General features: G+C 44.7%; 1 long non-coding RNA gene across 2 annotated transcripts; it reads right to left on the minus strand.

Annotated features, from left to right (window-relative positions):
• Positions 1–16691: 16691 nt before the first annotated feature.
• LOC133155942 (uncharacterized) lies at positions 16692–17250 on the minus strand. 2 transcript variants are annotated; one of them, XR_009714757.1, is made up of 3 exons: positions 17080–17250; positions 16883–16990; positions 16692–16812 (listed from the first exon to the last, which is right to left on the minus strand). It is a non-coding gene; the product is annotated as an uncharacterized LOC133155942 (long non-coding RNA). The 2 variants fall into 2 exon arrangements; XR_009714756.1 differs by lacking the exon at positions 17080–17250 and having other exon boundaries at positions 16883–17066.
• Between the last annotated feature and the right edge of the window lie 1553 nt (positions 17251–18803).

Genomic DNA, 18803 nt, shown 5'->3' on the forward strand with positions numbered 1-18803 from the left:
AGAGCTTCCTCATTGTACTCACTGTCGCTCATTTGCGCTTCATCGGAGCTGCTCTCATCGTCAGTGAGGGTTGGGTCGCAAAGGTCCGCATCGTCGCGAATGGTTATGTCTCTGTACTGTGGATGGACTTGTTTCAGTTTCATCAGAGCACTCATTAGCTTAGACCAAGTGACAGTTTGAAAAAACTGATGGCCTTTGTAGCAAAGCCGTCTCTTCAGTTTCACTCTCAACATCTGTGACTTACTTCTTAGTCTGGGCAAGACATTGACCGTCTCTTGTACTTCCGATGGCACGCACACCACATTTCCACGAATGGCTCGTTGTTGACCTTTGGGAAGAGGTACAATTTTGGCAAATGATATGCATTTGGAAATGAGGTGTCTCTCCAGTATGTTCAATCCACACAGTTCCTTTGGAATATCAGAGAGTGTGAGATTGTTCGCAACAGCAAGTGCAGGCATTTTACCATCTTTGAGGTGACTATAGCAAGTGTGACATATCCACTCCAGTTTTCTTTCAGCTGGTACGCTGCACGAGGCCTGACATTCATCATCACAGATATGGACAAATTGTCCCGTGAGACAACTTGCAACAACATGTCTGTTTTTCTTATAAAATCTACGTTGACAAGCGCGTACTTGGTTCGGAAACAATGCTCTGTGGCAAACAGTGCAGACAAATGTGGGGCCATTCTTAATTTGGGCTTTGAATACCTCAACAGCTTTCATGAGCACACAGTCATTTCGCTCCCTACATAGTCGGTTTATGACTTAGTATTTTTTCAAAAGCGTACTTACTCTGCGCATTGTTTTGGTCTTCAGTGAATCAGATTTTTTTGCCATTATGCGCCTCATGATTTCCTGATGTTTTAATCGGAATTCAGGGTTGTTTAAATAACGGCGTGTCATGTAAGAGCGCTGCCTGTTTCGAAACCCAACATCGTCACGGTAACGTTCTGTGATGTAAGCGCGTCGTCTCATCGTAAAACACTCATCTGTCCTATAACGACGTGAGAAACGGGAAAGGTTTTTCTTCTTAAACTCATGATCCGTCTGACAACGTTGTGTAAAATAGGACTTTTGTTTGGCACAAAAACGCTTGTCCTGTTGATAACGGGTTCTAATATAACCCAATTTCCTTTGTCTTACCTCTGCAATTTGACTGTACTGTTCCCTCTCTTTTTTTTCATCATTCTCTTTAGTTCCTGTTTTTTACGTCTCACTTCCAATTTTTCTTTTAACTTTTCTTGTGCTTTTATTTGTCGTAGGAACTTTTCTCTACGAGATTTTGGAATTTTTGTCACATTTGCCAGCTGTTTACCTGTAGTGAAAACCACTCCACTGTCGTTATCGGTAAATTCTTGGTGGTGACGTTCACCTGAACGTCTAGTGTCGCTCGTCTCAACACATGAGACAATCTCAGCAACAGGTCTGCTTGCGGCAACACTGATTTGCGTCATCCACTGCTTCTGTGTCAGCGTATTCTCTCGTGTCTGTCTGTGCATTAAAACTGAGAGATGAATAGAATTCAAGTCGACGTTGCAATGTGATCAACTGCAATTTTCAAAACCGCAAAGGCTGCAATTTGAAAAAGAAAATGTGCGTATATTTATTTATTGAATGACTACCATTTCAGTCAAACTGTTTTCTAAGTTGTATTTGAGGTAGTGCCCTTTTTTTGTATTGAAGTTAATGTATCGCTTGTGTTTGGTAAATATGTAGAAAGAGAACCTTAAAAAAAATGGCAGATTAAGTCAAAAACAACAATGACATATGTATCGTTGGCTGTTTTTGCTTCGTTTCAGTTTACTTTGGGGTTGAAGAAGGATGACGTGCACCTGCATCAACAACCTCCACCCGAAGACCACGACGAGTTGGCCACCTGAAAGTCAATTTGGTCTGAGATATTTATTTGTTATTGTTACGACATTGTCTTGAAGTCTGTTCCATGTTTTTGTCAATAAATGTCTGACAGTAAAGCCCATAAGTGGCCTTACGATATTTCAGTTTTGCAAATATATATATATATATATATATATATATATACGATGTCTTTGAATCTCAGAAAAAGAGATTTCTGTAGTTCAATCTAATAAGTGAAATTCTCAAAAGACACCTGCCAAAGTGTTATAAATCAAGCAGTTCAATTCACAAGTAAGCAAATAGTTTTATTCATGTTTTAAAAATACATTCCGTTTAAAAAATAAATATAATTATCATGCCTTCAAGTATAAAAACAATAATATGTAATAAATATCTTCTTTAAATAATTCATACGACTGTTTGCAATAAATAAGGTCTTAGATTCACAATGGCTTTTTTGAATGAGCAATAAATAGATTATCTACAGAATAAAAAATTGAAAAAACTCAGTGCGTCATGCAAAAACAAATACATCATCAATCCGTCAGTGGGTTACGACACGTCAGTGCAGAGCCAACAACTTAATTCACTTCATGTTTTGCCCAACATTTCCGACGGGCTTCAGTGGCGGACGTGACTACCGCAATAAACTAAACATGGCGAAGACCTTGGCATGTTTTCCCCTTCGCCGTTCTTTGCGCCTCAGCGCCCTCTCGCCGTCAACAATGAAGATGTAGAGCTTCCGCAGGATGTTGTGCGCCGTCATCTTTCTGTGGAAAGCATCGGGGTGGTACAGTGACCTCAATAGGCTCTCTTCCTCATTGCTACTCAGGCCTGTGACCTCTTCTGGTTTTTTCATCTGCCGGACAAGAGTAAGCAACACAATGTCAAAATAGGTATTATAGTAACAGCAAAATTCATTTCCTATCCCTAAATTGTCACACTGGCCAACCTTTTGTTTGATATTGTAGAGCAGGAGTTCAGAGTAGTGTTTGGCCTCAGACAGAATTTTACTGCCGGGATATTCCTTCTCCACGTGCTTGAGAAGAATTATGTAAGTTGACAGACCTTGGGCCAGCCTGTGCAGGCAAGCCTCCTGGAAAAAATAATATTTAGGTCAGTTAAAAAACAAATATCTATTCAACCTACGCATAAAAGTCAAGCCGATGCTAGCAAACAATTATGGAAAGTGTCAGTGTCTGTATTTTCTCCCACCTCTGGTGGTTTTCCATTTCTGGTTATTACCTTGCTAAAGTTGGAGCTGGGGCAGTTTGCTGGAAACTGAGGTGCTTTGTAGTGCTCCAGTAAATGAAAGTTGACATTGTTTTGGAATTCATCATCAAACTGAAATTGAAATTAGTCACAAGTCAGATATGTTTTACAGCCAGGAGAAGACAATGAAGGTGCTTTCTGAATTTCCACTTACAGCTTTCTGGTGTTCTTTAGCGGTACCCAGAACCGAGTCCCAAACATGAGCAGAGGTCAGCAGGTCAGAGGGCGCCGTTTCCTCCTCACTTGAGGTGTCGCTTGATGGCAAGACGGTGGTCGCTTCTGTCAACGGAGCGCCATTGGCTCGCAGTACTAGAAAAGCCACCAAGCCCACCGCGAGAATTTGCGTGTCTAATGCGGAAGCAGAAGAAAATCATGAATGAATGGCAAAAGAGGAAGAAAATTCAGGAAACATTCATCACTGACTTACACATGTTGGGCATGTTGCGTCGAGATTACTCTTGCCTTGACCGCCTGCTCTCGTGGAACATGTCTTGACTTCTCATTGCACAGCCGTTATATATTCTACTGACCGCAGGGATTTCCGAATACCTTCCGGTTTCAATTATATACTGATGAAACCGATATTACACTCTTTTCTTTTTTGGTGCATACAGCAGACTGTAATTACACAGAATGAAAAAAGACGAATTCAATCATTTTTGAAGAACAACAATTTTATTTCAATTATTTCAATTAAATTTCACAACAGGTCGGAGCAGATTTTATTAAAAAAAAGCCCATTTAATTGTATTGTTATACAATATTTTTATAATGTGACCATGTCAAAAGTCAAAGTCTGCTTTATTGTCAATCCCTTCATATGTCAAGACACACAAGAAACCGAAATTCCATTTCCTCTATCCCACGGTGGAAGTGGAATTTCCATCATCATCTTCCAAACGTGCGCCAGTGGCTTTGCTCATCCTTATTTCCCAGAAGAAAAACGGACGTCAAAAGAGAAATATTGCTTCTTGTCGCTTGAAAGATGTGTCACCTCTCCGTTGGCGTTGATCAAGGTAAAGTGGACCTGGCCTACGGGTCCCCAGTTGGACTGTGTCTCCCAGACTAGATCAGAGGGAGGATTGTGGTTTCGGCCAGCGTCAGCCGCCCAGATCTGATGCATGTAAAGGTCATTGAAATATTGAGCACCTTGTATCTGAGATCTTCCAGATAAGATTGATTACCGTGACACTCTCGTGGGCCTTCAGGATGAATTCTGCGGCAAACTTGAATACGATGGGAGCAGAAGATCCAATCTAGAGCTTCACCTGCCAGTTCCCCAAATTCTGATCCTAATAGTTGAAATTGATCTCAACAGGTTAGTCGTTACTGGAAAATGTGCAAATTTCGTAAGATGTTCCCCTGTGACACATCCACTGACCTCATCAACTGTATTGCGGAGTCTGACATATTTGCCGTACGAGTCCACCTCATCCAGAGTGACCTGCTGCTCATCCACAGTGACCTGCTGCTCATCCACAGTGACCTGCTGGGCGATTTTAGGACGAGGCACATTGCATCCGCCCGAGCTCAAACCCTCGCTGTCCTTCGGACGTTTCCTCTTTTTGCTGGCCGACATGGTTTGGCGTACCCTGGGGACAAACGTGGAGACATTAATTGCTATGAGAGCAAACGTTGTGGTATGTTCTAAAGCTGTAAAAAGACCTCTCCTCCTTGTTCTGGGTCCGCTCCCTCTCTGTAGACAGAGCCTCCTCCAGATCTTTCACTTTTTGGCCGGCTTCCAACTCCACCATGCGAGACTCGTGCTGGCTTTGGACCATGTGCAAGTCCTACGTGAGACGTGAGAATGACTCAGCTTTATTTTCATTAATTAAATAAGCGATAGTGATGGTAATTACCGACCGCGGGATGCAGCTTCTTTTCAAACTCCAGCTCATCTTTAAGGATTTGAATGTGATGGGACTTCCTGAGCAAAAACAGTATTAAACCCTCGACGCAGTCAAATGCGCTATTTATATTGATGTGCGACTATGGGATGGTTAACTGAAAGTCCAATTGAGCTGCAATTAGTCACGAGGAGGATTTTCCTTGGGGTGTGGCCCCAGCAGCAAAGCAATTATGTCAGCACTAATATCCACTATCCATTTTGTTGTTGGCATATTTTTGATAAAATGGCCGGGCGGGCCTCACCTTGCTTCCAGCTCGTCAAAATCAATCTTCAGCTTGGACAACTTCACCTGCAGACGTTCACGCTCTGTGGTCTCTGAGTCCAGAGCCGCACGGGCTTTCGCCAGATTGGATTCTTTCTTCGTGTCCCTGTGATGACAGATATACACATAAACTGAGAATATGGAAAATTTCGGGCAGTCGGAGAAATCAGCGTGAACAAACAAATACATACAGCCGAGTTAAAAAAACACCAGAACAATCAAGTCAAGTCAAGTTTATTTGTATAGCCCTAAATCACAAGCAGTCTCAAAGGGCTTCACATAGACAGAAATTGACAATTATTCTCAAAGCATCCCCTGATCTTAAGCTCCCAAAAGGGCAAGGAAAAACTTAAAAACCCCTACCAGGGGAAAATGAGAAACCTTGAGAAGGGACCACAGATGGAAGGATCCCCCTTTCAGGATCACCAGGTTGAAATGGATGCAGAGAGGGCACAAATGGTACAACATGAAAATCAATTAAATAAAAAGTGGATGTCCATGTCATAGCAGAGGGCTGCCGAAGGAGCCCTCAATTGTCCTGGCAGTGTCTTCGAGGAGGTTGAGCTGCAGTTCCCCCACCCTGAATTGGCCCACGAGAATCCAGATAGCCGCTGTCAGCATGGGTGCCACCTAACCACCTCCCCGGCCGGGGAGGGGGGAGGGAGGGGGTGGAGAGGGAGAGAAAACAAACTCCAGCCGAATCGGCCACTACAGGTTAGTTAAAGGCCATGTCATAGAAATGTGTCTTTAAACGTGTCTTAAATGTTTCTACTGAGGTAGCAGTCCTAATATCCATTGGTAGGGCATTCCAAAGCTCTGGAGCCCGAATAGAAAATGCTCTAGAGCAGGGGTCACCAAACTACGGCCCGCGGGCCGGATACGGCCCGCGGGACCGTTTAATCTGGCCCGCCAACCCTGAATAAATTGTATTATTAAACTTTTTTTTTTTTTTTGCTCATTTTGCCTGCAATGACTGCGTTTCCCCAGTAGATGGGGAAGCGCTCGCCTGCGCATTTACTACCGGAAGCCGTGTCAGAAAGCTCGGTGCACACTCACAAGTGCGTGTACGGACATGGCGCACTCGCGCTCTATTTGTATCAGTCCCGAATTTAGAGCGTGGGCTGTGACGACAGCATTCTTGTAATTTGCGCGCTGAGCTTTCAGATGCAGTTTTGCGCTAAAGCCACCCACAAACCTTCCCCTGGAATCCTTCCGTTAAAATGTCGCCCAAGTAAAGCAGTGCCGAGCGTTTAAAAGAGTTGCCAATTTGGCTCGACGTACGCGACGTGACGTTCAGCCACATGAACGTCAACATCTACCCGTCACAGATCGAGGTAAACGGACCAACACCTCGGATCTCGCCTAAGAATTGCCACAACAAATTTTACTCCAGACTATGACGCACTATCAAACTTTAACAAAAAAGACAGCAGTGTCTACAAGCCTACTGGAACCTACAAAAGGATTATAAGGAAGGAACACAAGAACTTTAAGAGACTGCTCATATGTGTCAGAGAGGTTCTGCTCTGACAACTGAGCTGAACTTTTATCTGTTAAGATTGTGCATGGCACAACAGAAAGTTAATGTTCCATGTTTTTTTTTCTATGAAGAACCCAGAGAGAGTTATTTAGTTATTTATTTCCTGTTTTTTCTGTGAAGAACTCAGAGAGGGTTTAGTTATTATTTATTTCATTAATAGTGTTATTATTTGTTTCCTGACTTTTTTTCTGTAAAGAACCTGGAAAGGGTTATTAAATAACCGTTATTTGGTTATGTGTGGCTTTCTGGAAAACAATAATTTTTTTAAGCTCCCCTACGATCGTCACACTTTTTCTGTTACAAACTGCCACCGGCCCGCCATCAGAGAAGGGAAAGGTTATGTGGCCCTCACAGGAAAAAGTTTGGGGACCCCTGCTCTAGAGCCTGCAGACATTTTCTTGGCCCTCGGTGTCGCTAAAAGGGTAGCGTTTTGCGAACGAAGGTTACGAGACGGAACATAAGGAACAACTAGGTCGACGAGATATGAAGGCGCTAAGCCATGCAGCGATTTATAGGTTAGTAGAAGAACCTTGAAGTCACATCTTAAATGGACCGGGAGCCAATGTAAGTTGGCTAGTATTATCACCATGACAAATGCGAACACACAGAAAGAAAATAAATAACTGGAACATCACTCAAACACCGGTGATCCCATCGTGAGTCCCACATATGGGATGGTTAACTGAAAGTCCAATTGAGCTGCAATTAGTCACGAGGAGGATTTTCCTTGGGGTGTGGCCCCAGCAGCAAAGCAATTGTGTCAGCACTAATATCCACTATCCATTTTGTTGTTGGCATATTTTTGATAAAATGGCCGGGCGGGCCTCACCTTGCTTCCAGCTCGTCAAAATCAATCTTCAGCTTGGACAACTTCACCTGCAGACGTTCACGCTCTGTGGCCTCTGAGTCCAGAGCCGCACGGGCTTTCGCCAGATCGGATTCTTTCTTCGTGTCCCTGAGATGACAGATATACACATAAACTGAGAATATGGAAAATTTCGGGCAGTCGGAGAAATCAGCGTGAACAAACAAATACATACAGCCGAGTTAAAAAACACCAGAACAATCACCATGACAATTGCGAACACACAGAAAGAAAATAAATAACTGGAACATCACTCAAACACCGGTGATCCCAACATCACCACAACAAATTCAATGTCGGTCACACACTGAACGTATTTCTTTTCCTGGGCCGCGATGTGACTTTTGACACAAATACCTACGCCGCCACCACGTTTTGTAGCCAAGTCAGGACAGTTTGTGTAAGAATCACTTCGGTTCCTGCAAAACATCGTGTAGCCTTCCAAGCAAGCACGTCCATCGGCCACTGATCCTTGGAGGTGTGTCTCTGTGAAGCACAAAACATCAGCGAAAAGCAGTTCGTGATGAGACACGATATCTTGCACGTGACAAGACAGCCCTTCGGTGTTATGATGGACGACAACCAGGTGATTTGCCCGATCTACCGACGGCATCACGTGAAGGAGGGGCATGACGCTCTCCAAAGAATCCTCTGCCATCTCAGCAAGAGCAGCAGTGATTTGTGGATTTGCATGAAGCCTTCTCTCATCCATATGCAGAATATGCAGACCACTGAGCGAAGTCACTCTACTCAGAGCTACGTACCCCATGCCGTGTTCGAAAACACCTTTCAGCGAAACTGCAGCCTGTGACGTTGTCATGCCTTGTACCTTGTGGATCGTGCAGGCAAAAGCAAGCTTGATGGGAAACTGTCGGCGCGTCACTCCAGCCTTGTTCAGCTTCTCCTCCAGTCTGTCAATGTACACGGGGTTAGCAGCACGCGCTGTGTTACTCACATGATCGAGTTCCAAGCCAAGTTTCTGGACACGGGCTTCATTTGGATAGTTCACCAATTTGACAACTTTTGCAAACATCCCGTTGCACAGACCTGATTGAACATCAACGTTCCGTGTGATCATAACACGAGCACCCAAGGCAACTTTGATTGAGTCCGGGAGCTCATTCTTAGCGCCTTGCACAGGGGAAGCTTGCCTTGCCATTCTGCCAGTTCCTTTGTCTTTCTTGTAGTCATCCGCGTCAATCTGCACAATGTCCTTATGAAACAGTTCCAGCATCGCAGAGTTATGGCCATCCACCTGTTTATTGGTGGCAAAAACATGCAGAATATGCTTTGGACACATTTCTGGGGAAGTGTACCTCGTGGCAAGGAGAGCTCTGTCCATTTCCGACAGTTCATCTGACTTTTCTTTGACGCGGAGTCGGTTCAGCAGTTCGGCAAAGGCGACATCGTCTTTCTGCCTCATGATGGCGGTGAGCGTGATCTTTTTGAAGTCGTCACGCCAGTGGTCCAGCCGCGTAGGATCGTACACGCACAGAGGTTTGGACTGTCTCACGGGAGGGAGCTGAAAGAAATCTCCAACAGCAAGAACAGACATGCCACCGAAAGGTAAATTAATTCCTTTGATTTGTTTCAACCTGGCATTCACGTAGGCAAAGAGGTCTTTCGACACCATGGAAATCTCATCGATGATGAGTATTTCGGCGATGGACAGCTCGGCTCTGACTTCGTCCAGTTTATTGCCCAGCCCGTGGTACGGGGGTTTGAGACTTCTCGGCAGTTTGAGTAGACAATGCAACGTTGCCCCGGAAATGTTGAACGCCGCCGTGCCAGTGAAAGCTGCGAGAACAACCGTTTGCTTGGAAATGTCGGCCTCCTCAGCCAGTCGTGGTAGTCTCTGCAGTATTTTGGTAGCCTCTGCGTGGATACACTTGATCAGATGCGATTTGCCGGTCCCGGCGCCACCGTTGATGTGGTAGAAGAACTGCTCAATGGGCTTTGAGCTACACACACGTTTTATGCACCAATCTCTGACCTTGTAGAAGACGGACGCTTGCTTTTGGTTCAGGTTACGATACATGTCGCGTAACACTGCAGGATCGATGGCTGCAGCCTCTGTCACGATGGACATTTGCGTTGTTTTGGACCTGACGTTATAGTCCGGGACATTTTCCTCCACGTTGTCGTTCGGTTCATCTCTCGCGTTCATTTCCTCAACGCATTCGAGTCTTTGCAACTCACTCTCGGGAGCCAGGTGGCACCATTCGTTTATGACGAGCCCACTCTCCTCCACCTCTTGGATGGCGTTGTCAATGTCTCGACTGTATTTCTCATACCTTTCTCTGTTCCTTCTGACAATTTGGCACACGCGCTCCACAGAGTCGTTATACGGTAACTGTACACAGGCGTTATCATGAAACAACTGATAGGAAGGACAGCGTTCAGATTTTAATTGGCAATCAGCACGATGAGGCAGGTACAGCTTGAGCAAGGAGCAGTAATATTCCTCCGGATTCTTTTGTTCAGAGTATTTGCAGTATTTGATGACCGCATGTTTTTCTGTTCTTTTCTGGACAAAGCCCATGTCGTTCAGCAGAGGCAAAACATTCTTACCTTTGGCTTGTTTGCCATAAACAATTCTGCACATTGATGCAAAATCAGCCAAGCACATGACTTCAAATTCCTCTGTTTGAGGTCTGGATTTGTATTTTTCCGGCAGGCCAATCATCCACACTTCATGAGATTCCTGCGTTTTGCCCTCAAGGAGCGAGAGAGGATAACTCATTTTCAGCGCATTGTCACTCGTTTGTACAAATACCACCATGCGGGAGGACTGTTTCATATGCAAGCCGCACGCACGTGCGACGCATTCCTGAGCACTCACTTCTCTTTTCTTGGAGTACGCTTGCATAATTTGCTTCATTTCATCGCTCTCGTTGACATTCGCGCAGCGGGAGTTTTCAATGACCGATTTCAGGTATTGGCTCAGACCGTGTTCAGCCTTGCTGATGTAGCTGCAGATGTATGCGATGCAAGAGTAGGCATTCAGGATGTATTGGATGTCCAGGTTTCCATCCCAGGCAAGAAGCAAATGGCGGTTGTAGTTGTTGACCCAGCAGTCTTTCGGTTCTCGCTTAAGCACGACAGAACTCGACGAGGCCGTCATGCGCAAACAGTTCATGTACTCGTCACCGGTGAGCTTACGTTTAGCCAGTAGCTGAGGCAAAGTCAGGGATGCCGTTTCAGGCTCATTCAGCAGATTTAGCACGGGAACAAGCTTGGCATTCGACGCCAACCGATCGTCATTGCGTTGATCTCGATTGTCGTCGTCGACGGGCGCAGGTCTGACGATCATTGTTTCATCGCACGGTTGTTTGGGGAATCCAAAGCGGCAATTTGCACCTTGGTGTTTGACGCACGATTTGGAGTGACTTTTGCTGTGCATCTGAACCTCTGTGACCTTTTTGTACAATTCCGGTTCCTTCTGCGGGTCCGGCAGCTCGGCCGAGATGTAGCGAGACACAAAATGACAGATGGCTCCATCCGTGGCTTCCTCAAATACAGGGGCACCTCGAACCCATATGAGGCAATGAATGTGAGGACTTCCTCTGTGTTGAAACTCCAGTCGGTAAAAGTAGTCGACGACCTCACCAATCGGTTGCGCCGGAGAGAGGATCAAATCTCTGAACAGAGCTTCCACACGCTTGTCAAACATGCGCATCGTCGTCACAGGATTGCTGCGTAGGATCTCACACTTGGTAGCCCAGTCAAGTTGGGCGAAATTCACTACTTCACCTTGTTGCGCTTTGATGGCGGTGATGACCTCTTCCCAACGCATTTCGGCAGCAGAAAATGTGCAAAAGAACGTGGGTGTGCCCAGCTGCCGGATAATAGCAAAAAGATCTTTGGTGGTTTTCTCCCAATAGGCCGGCGTACCTCTCAGCGGTGTCATGGATCGGACAGCATCTTTGCTGCGCACCAGTTTCTCAACTTCACGTTTGTCCTGAAGCATGGCATTGTTTATCCTTCGACCATCCCTGGTAAAAGGCTTACCTTTGCGCAGCTGTATTGTCATGCTCGACGTTGCCTGGTAAATTTCAGTCACAAACTGGGCAAAGAACAAGTAGGTGGTATCTCGAGCAAAGCGTTCATCCACGCAACACAGACGGGTTTGGAAATATTTGCTTGGTGTGAGTTTTATTGCTCTCTCTTCATCGAGGGTGTTCTGACCAGTGGGAAACTGCACCGGAAAAGCCATGGCCTCAAGCTTGGGAGTCTTGAAAAAACTTACTGGGTTGTTTCTTTCTGCAGGAGCAACACAATAAATGCCCTCTGTAAAACTCATAATTTCCTCTGCCACATCATTGGGTTGGAGACATGATTCAAGTTTCACTCCACCATTTGGTTGATCACCGTCTTCCGAATTTTCTTGTTGCTGTTTGTTACCACTGTTGTCATGTTGAGAGTCACTGTTCATCCCACACAGAGCATCACTTTCAAATCTGTACATCTCCTCCAGAGCTTCCTCATTGTACTCACTGTCGCTCATTTGCGCTTCATCGGAGCTGCTCTCATCGTCAGTGAGGGTTGGGTCGCAAAGGTCCGCATCGTCGCGAATGGTTATGTCTCTGTACTGTGGATGGACTTGTTTCAGTTTCATCAGAGCGCTCATTAGCTTAGACCAAGTGACAGTTTGAAAAAACTGATGGCCTTTGTAGCAAAGCCGTCTCTTCAGTTTCACTCTCAACATCTGTGACTTACTTCTTAGTCTGGGCAAGACATTGACCGTCTCTTGTACTTCCGATGGCACGCACACCACATTTCCACGAATGGCTCGTTGTTGACCTTTGGGAAGAGGTACAATTTTGGCAAATGATATGCATTTGGAAATGAGGTGTCTCTCCAGTATGTTCAATCCACACAGTTCCTTTGGAATATCAGAGAGTGTGAGATTGTTCGCAACAGCAAGTGCAGGCATTTTACCATCTTTGAGGTGACTATAGCAAGTGTGACATATCCACTCCAGTTTTCTTTCAGCTGGTACGCTGCACGAGGCCTGACATTCATCATCACAGATATGGACAAATTGTCCCGTGAGACAACTTGCAACAACATGTCTGTTTTTCTTATAAAATCTACGTTGACAAGCGCGTACTTGGTTCGGAAACAATGCTCTGTGGCAAACAGTGCAGACAAATGTGGGGCCATTCTTAATTTGGGCTTTGAATACCTCAACAGCTTTCATGAGCACACAGTCATTTCGCTCCCTACATAGTCGGTTTATGACTTAGTATTTTTTCAAAAGCGTACTTACTCTGCGCATTGTTTTGGTCTTCAGTGAATCACATTTTTTTGCCATTATGCGCCTCATGATTTCCTGATGTTTTAATCGGAATTCAGGGTTGTTTAAATAACGGCGTGTCATGTAAGAGCGCTGCCTGTTTCGAAACCCAACATCGTCACGGTAACGTTCTGTGATGTAAGCGCGTCGTCTCATCGTAAAACACTCATCTGTCCTATAACGACGTGAGAAACGGGAAAGGTTTTTCTTCTTAAACTCATGATCCGTCTGACAACGTTGTGTAAAATAGGACTTTTGTTTGGCACAAAAACGCTTGTCCTGTTGATAACGGGTTCTAATATAACCCAATTTCCTTTGTCTTACCTCTGCAATTTGACTGTACTGTTCCCTCTCTTTAGAGTTTTTCATCATTCTCTTTAGTTCCTGTTTTTTACGTCTCACTTCCAATTTTTCTTTTAACTTTTCTTGTGCTTTTATTTGTCGTAGGAACTTTTCTCTACGAGATTTTGGAATTTTTGTCACATTTGCCAGCTGTTTACCTGTAGTGAAAACCACTCCACTGTCATTATCGGTAAATTCTTGGTGGTGACGTTCACCTGAACACCGTCTAGTGTCGCTCGTCTCAACACATGAGACAATCTCAGCAACAGGTCTGCTTGCGGCAACACTGATTTGCGTCATCCACTGCTTCTGTGTCAGCGTTTTCTCTCGTGTGTCTGTCTGTGCATTAAAACTGAGAGATGAATAGAATTCAAGTCGACGTTGCAATGTGATCAACTGCAATTTTCAAAACCGCAAAGGCTGCAATTTGAAAAAGAAAATGTGCGTATATTTATTTATTGAATGACTACCATTTCAGTCAAACTGTTTTCTAAGTTGTATTTGAGGTAGTGCCCTTTTTTTGTATTGAAGTTAATGTATCGCTTGTGTTTGGTAAATATGTAGAAAGAGAACCTTAAAAAAAATGGCAGATTAAGTCAAAAACAACAATGACATATGTATCGTTGGCTGTTTTTGCTTCGTTTCAGTTTACTTTGGGGTTGAAGAAGGATGACGTGCACCTGCATCAACAACCTCCACCCGAAGACCACGACGAGTTGGCCACCTGAAAGTCAATTTGGTCTGAGATATTTATTTGTTATTGTTACGACATTGTCTTGAAGTCTGTTCCATGTTTTTGTCAATAAATGTCTGACAGTAAAGCCCATAAGTGGCCTTACGATATTTCAGTTTTGCAAATATATATATATATATATATATATATACGATGTCTTTGAATCTCAGAAAAAGAGATTTCTGTAGTTCAATCTAATAAGTGAAATTCTCAAAAGACACCTGCCAAAGTGTTATAAATCAAGCAGTTCAATTCACAAGTAAGCAAATAGTTTTATTCATGTTTTAAAAATACATTCCGTTTAAAAAATAAATATAATTATCATGCCTTCAAGTATAAAAACAATAATATGTAATAAATATCTTCTTTAAATAATTCATACGACTGTTTGCAATAAATAAGGTCTTAGATTCACAATGGCTTTTTTGAATGAGCAATAAATAGATTATCTACAGAATAAAAAATTTAAAAAACTCAGTGCGTCATTCAAAAACAAATACATCATCAATCCGTCAGTGGGTTACGACACGTCAGTGCAGAGCCAACAACTTAATTCACTTCATGTTTTGCCCAACATTTCCGACGGGCTTCAGTGGCGGACGTGACTACCGCAATAAACTAAACATGGCGAAGACCTTGGCATGTTTTCCCCTTCGCCGTTCTTTGCGCCTCAGCGCCCTTTCGCCGTCAACAATGAAGATGTAAAGCTTCCGCAGGATGTTGTGCGCCGTCATCTTTCTGTGGAAAGCATCGGGGTGGTACAGTGACCTCAATAGGCTCTCTTCCTCATTGCTACTCAGGCCTGTGACCTCTTCTGGTTTTTTCATCTGCCGGACAAGAGTAAGCAACACAATGTCAAAATAGGTATTATAGTAACAGCAAAATTCATTTCCTATCCCTAAATTGTCACACTGGCCAACCTTTTGTTTGATATTGTAGAGCAGGAGTTCAGAGTAGTGTTTGGCCTCAGACAGAATTTTACTGCCGGGATATTCCTTCTCCACGTGCTTGAGAAGAATTATGTAAGTTGACAGACCTTGGGCCAGCCTGTGCAGGCAAGCCTCCTGGAAAAAAGAATATTTAGGTCAGTTAAAAAACAAATATCTATTCAACCTACGCATAAAAGTCAAGCCGATGCTAGCAAACAATTATGGAAAGTGTCAGTGTCTGTATTTTCTCCCACCTCTGGTGGTTTTCCATTTCTGGTTCTTACCTTGCTAAAGTTGGAGCTGGGGCAGTTTGCTGGAAACTGAGGTGCTTTGTAGTGCTCCAGTAAATGAAAGTTGACATTGTTTTGGAATTCATCATCAAACTGATATTGAAATTAGTCACAAGTCAGATATGTTTTACAGCCAGGAGAAGACAATGAAGGTGCTTTCTGAATTTCCACTTACAGCTTTCTGGTGTTCTTTAGCGGTACCCAGAACCGAGTCCCAAACATGAGCAGAGGTCAGCAGGTCAGAGGGCGCCGTTTCCTCCTCACTTGAGGTGTCGCTTGATGGCAAGACGGTGGTCGCTTCTGTCAACGGAGCGCCATTGGCTCGCAGTACTAGAAAAGCCACCAAGCCCACCGCGAGAATTTGCGTGTCTAATGCGGAAGCAGAAGAAAATCATGAATGAATGGCAAAAGAGGAAGAAAATTCAGGAAACATTCATCACTGACTTACACATGTTGGGCATGTTGCGTCGAGATTACTCTTGCCTTGACCGCCTGCTCTCGTGGAACATGTCTTGACTTCTCATTGCACAGCCGTTATATATTCTACTGACCGCAGGGATTTCCGAATACCTTCCGGTTTCAATTATATACTGATGAAACCGATATTACACTCTTTTCTTTTTTGGTGCATACAGCAGACTGTAATTACACAGAATGAAAAAAGACAAATTCAATCATTTTTGAAGAACAACAATTTTATTTCAATTATTTCAATTAAATTTCACAACAGGTCGGAGCAGATTTTATTAAAAAAAGCCCATTTAATTGTATTGTTATACAATATTTTTATAATGTGACCATGTCAAAAGTCAAAGTCTGCTTTATTGTCAATCCCTTCATATGTCAAGACACACAAGAAACCGAAATTCCATTTCCTCTATCCCACGGTGGAAGTGGAATTTCCATCATCATCTTCCAAACGGGCGGCTCGGTGGCGCACTTGGGTAGCACGTCCGCCTCACAGTTAGGAGGGTGCGGGTTCGATTCCACCTCCGGCCCTCCCTGTGTGGAGTTTGCATGTTCTCCCCGGGCCCGCGTGGGTTTTCTCCGGGCACTCCGGTTTCCTCCCACATCCCAAAAACATGCTTGGTAGGCCGATTGAGCACTCCAAATTGTCCCTAGGTGTGAGTGTGAGTGCAAATGGTTGTTTGTCTCTGTGTGCCCTGCGATTGGCTGGCAACCGGTTCAGGGTGTCCCCCGCCTACTGCCCGATGACGGCTGGGATAGGCTCCAGCACGCCCGCGACCCCAGTGGGGACTAAGCGGTACGGAAAATGGATGGATGGATCTTCCAAACGTGCGCCAGTGGCTTTGCTCATCCTTATTTCCCAGAAGAAAAACGGACGTCAAAAGAGAAATATTGCTTCTTGTCGCTTGAAAGATGTGTCACCTCTCCGTTGGCGTTGATCAAGGTAAAGTGGACCTGGCCTACGGGTCCCCAGTTGGACTGTGTCTCCCAGACTAGATCAGAGGGAGGATTGTGGTTTCGGCCAGCGTCAGCCGCCCAGATCTGATGCATGTAAAGGTCATTGAAATATTGAGCACCTTGTATCTGAGATCTTCCAGATAAGATTGATTACCGTGACACTCTCGTGGGCCTTCAGGATGAATTCTGCGGCAAACTTGAATACGATGGGAGCAGAAGATCCAATCTGGAGCTTCACCTGCCAGTTCCCCAAATTCTGATCCTAATAGTTGAAATTGATCTCAACAGGTTAGTCGTTACTGGAAAATGTGCAAATTTCGTAAGATGTTCCCCTGTGACACATCCACTGACCTCATCAACTGTATTGCGGAGTCTGACATATTTGCCGTACGAGTCCACCTCATCCAGAGTGACCTGCTGCTCATCCACAGTGACCTGCTGCTCATCCACAGTGACCTGCTGGGCGATTTTAGGACGAGGCACATTGCATCCGCCCGAGCTCAAACCCTCGCTGTCCTTCGGACGTTTCTGTCACGCACGGGGTGTGGAAATGGAGCAGGGCGACCATGTGCAGCTTGGACCAGGGTTTATTGGAACAAACTCAAACACAAACTTGGTAAACTGACATAAATAATAGGACTGACCTGACAAGACGTGGAACAGAAAGACATGGTGACGTGACCGTGACAGCAGCGATTGATCGACAAGCAACAATCGACGAGCAATGAACCGACAATGAACAAGGGGCAGACAGGGCTTAAATACCAAGCACAAAGCACGAGGCAGGTGAACGCGGTTACATTGATTGAGGGAACACAGGAGGGGAGGGGCGACGCGAACAGAAACCATGGCAACCTAGCAAGGACGTTTCCTCTTTTTGCTGGCCGACATGGTTTGGCGTACCCTGGGGACAAACGTGGAGACATTAATTGCTATGAGAGCAAACGTTGTGGTATGTTCTAAAGCTGTAAAAAGACCTCTCCTCCTTGTTCTGGGTCCGCTCCCTCTCTGTAGACAGAGCCTCCTCCAGATCTTTCACTTTTTGGCCGGCTTCCAACTCCACCATGCGAGACTCGTGCTGGCTTTGGACCATGCGCAAGTCCTACGTGAGACGTGAGAATGACTCAGCTTTATTTTCATTAATTAAATAAGCGATAGTGATGGTAATTACCGACCGCGGAATGCAGCTTCTTTTCAAACTCCAGCTCATCTTTAAGGGTTTGAATGTGATGCGACTTCCTGAGCAAAAACAGTATTAAACCCTCGACGCAGTCAAATGCGCTATTTATATTGATGTGCGACTATGGGATGGTTAACTGAAAGTCCAATTGAGCTGCAATTAGTCACGAGGAGGATTTTCCTTGGGGTGTGGCCCCAGCAGCAAAGCAATTATGTCAGCACTAATATCCACTATCCATTTTGTTGTTGGCATATTTTTGATAAAATGGCCGGGCGGGCCTCACCTTGCTTCCAGCTCGTCAAAATCAATCTTCAGCTTGGACAACTTCACCTGCAGACGTTCACGCTCTGTGGCCTCTGAGTCCAGAGCCGCACGGGCTTTCGCCAGATTGGATTCTTTCTTCGTGTCCCTGTGATGACAGATATACACATAAACTGAGAATATGGAAAATTTCGGGCAGTCGGAGAAATCAGCGTGAACAAACAAATACATACAGCCGAGTTAAAAAAACACCAGAACAATCAAGTCAAGTCAAGTTTATTTGTATAGCCCTAAATCACAAGCAGTCTCAAAGGGCTTCACATAGACAAAAATTGACAATTATTCTCAAAGCATCCCCTGATCTTAAGCTCCCAAAAGGGCAAGGAAAAACTTAAAAACCCCTACCAGGGGAAAATGAGAAACCTTGAGAAGGGACCACAGATGGAAGGATCCCCCTTTCAGGATCACCAGGTTGAAATGGATGCAGAGAGGGCACAAATGGTACAACATGAAAATCAATTAAATAAAAAGTGGATGTCCATGTCATAGCAGAGGGCTGCCGAAGGAGCCCTCAATTGTCCTGGCAGTGTCTTCGAGGAGGTTGAGCTGCAGTTCCCCCATCCTGAATTGGCCC

The sequence above is a fragment of the Syngnathus typhle genome, linkage group LG6 (genome assembly GCF_033458585.1).
Source record: "Syngnathus typhle isolate RoL2023-S1 ecotype Sweden linkage group LG6, RoL_Styp_1.0, whole genome shotgun sequence".
In the NCBI taxonomy this organism is placed as follows: Eukaryota; Metazoa; Chordata; class Actinopteri; order Syngnathiformes; family Syngnathidae; genus Syngnathus; species Syngnathus typhle.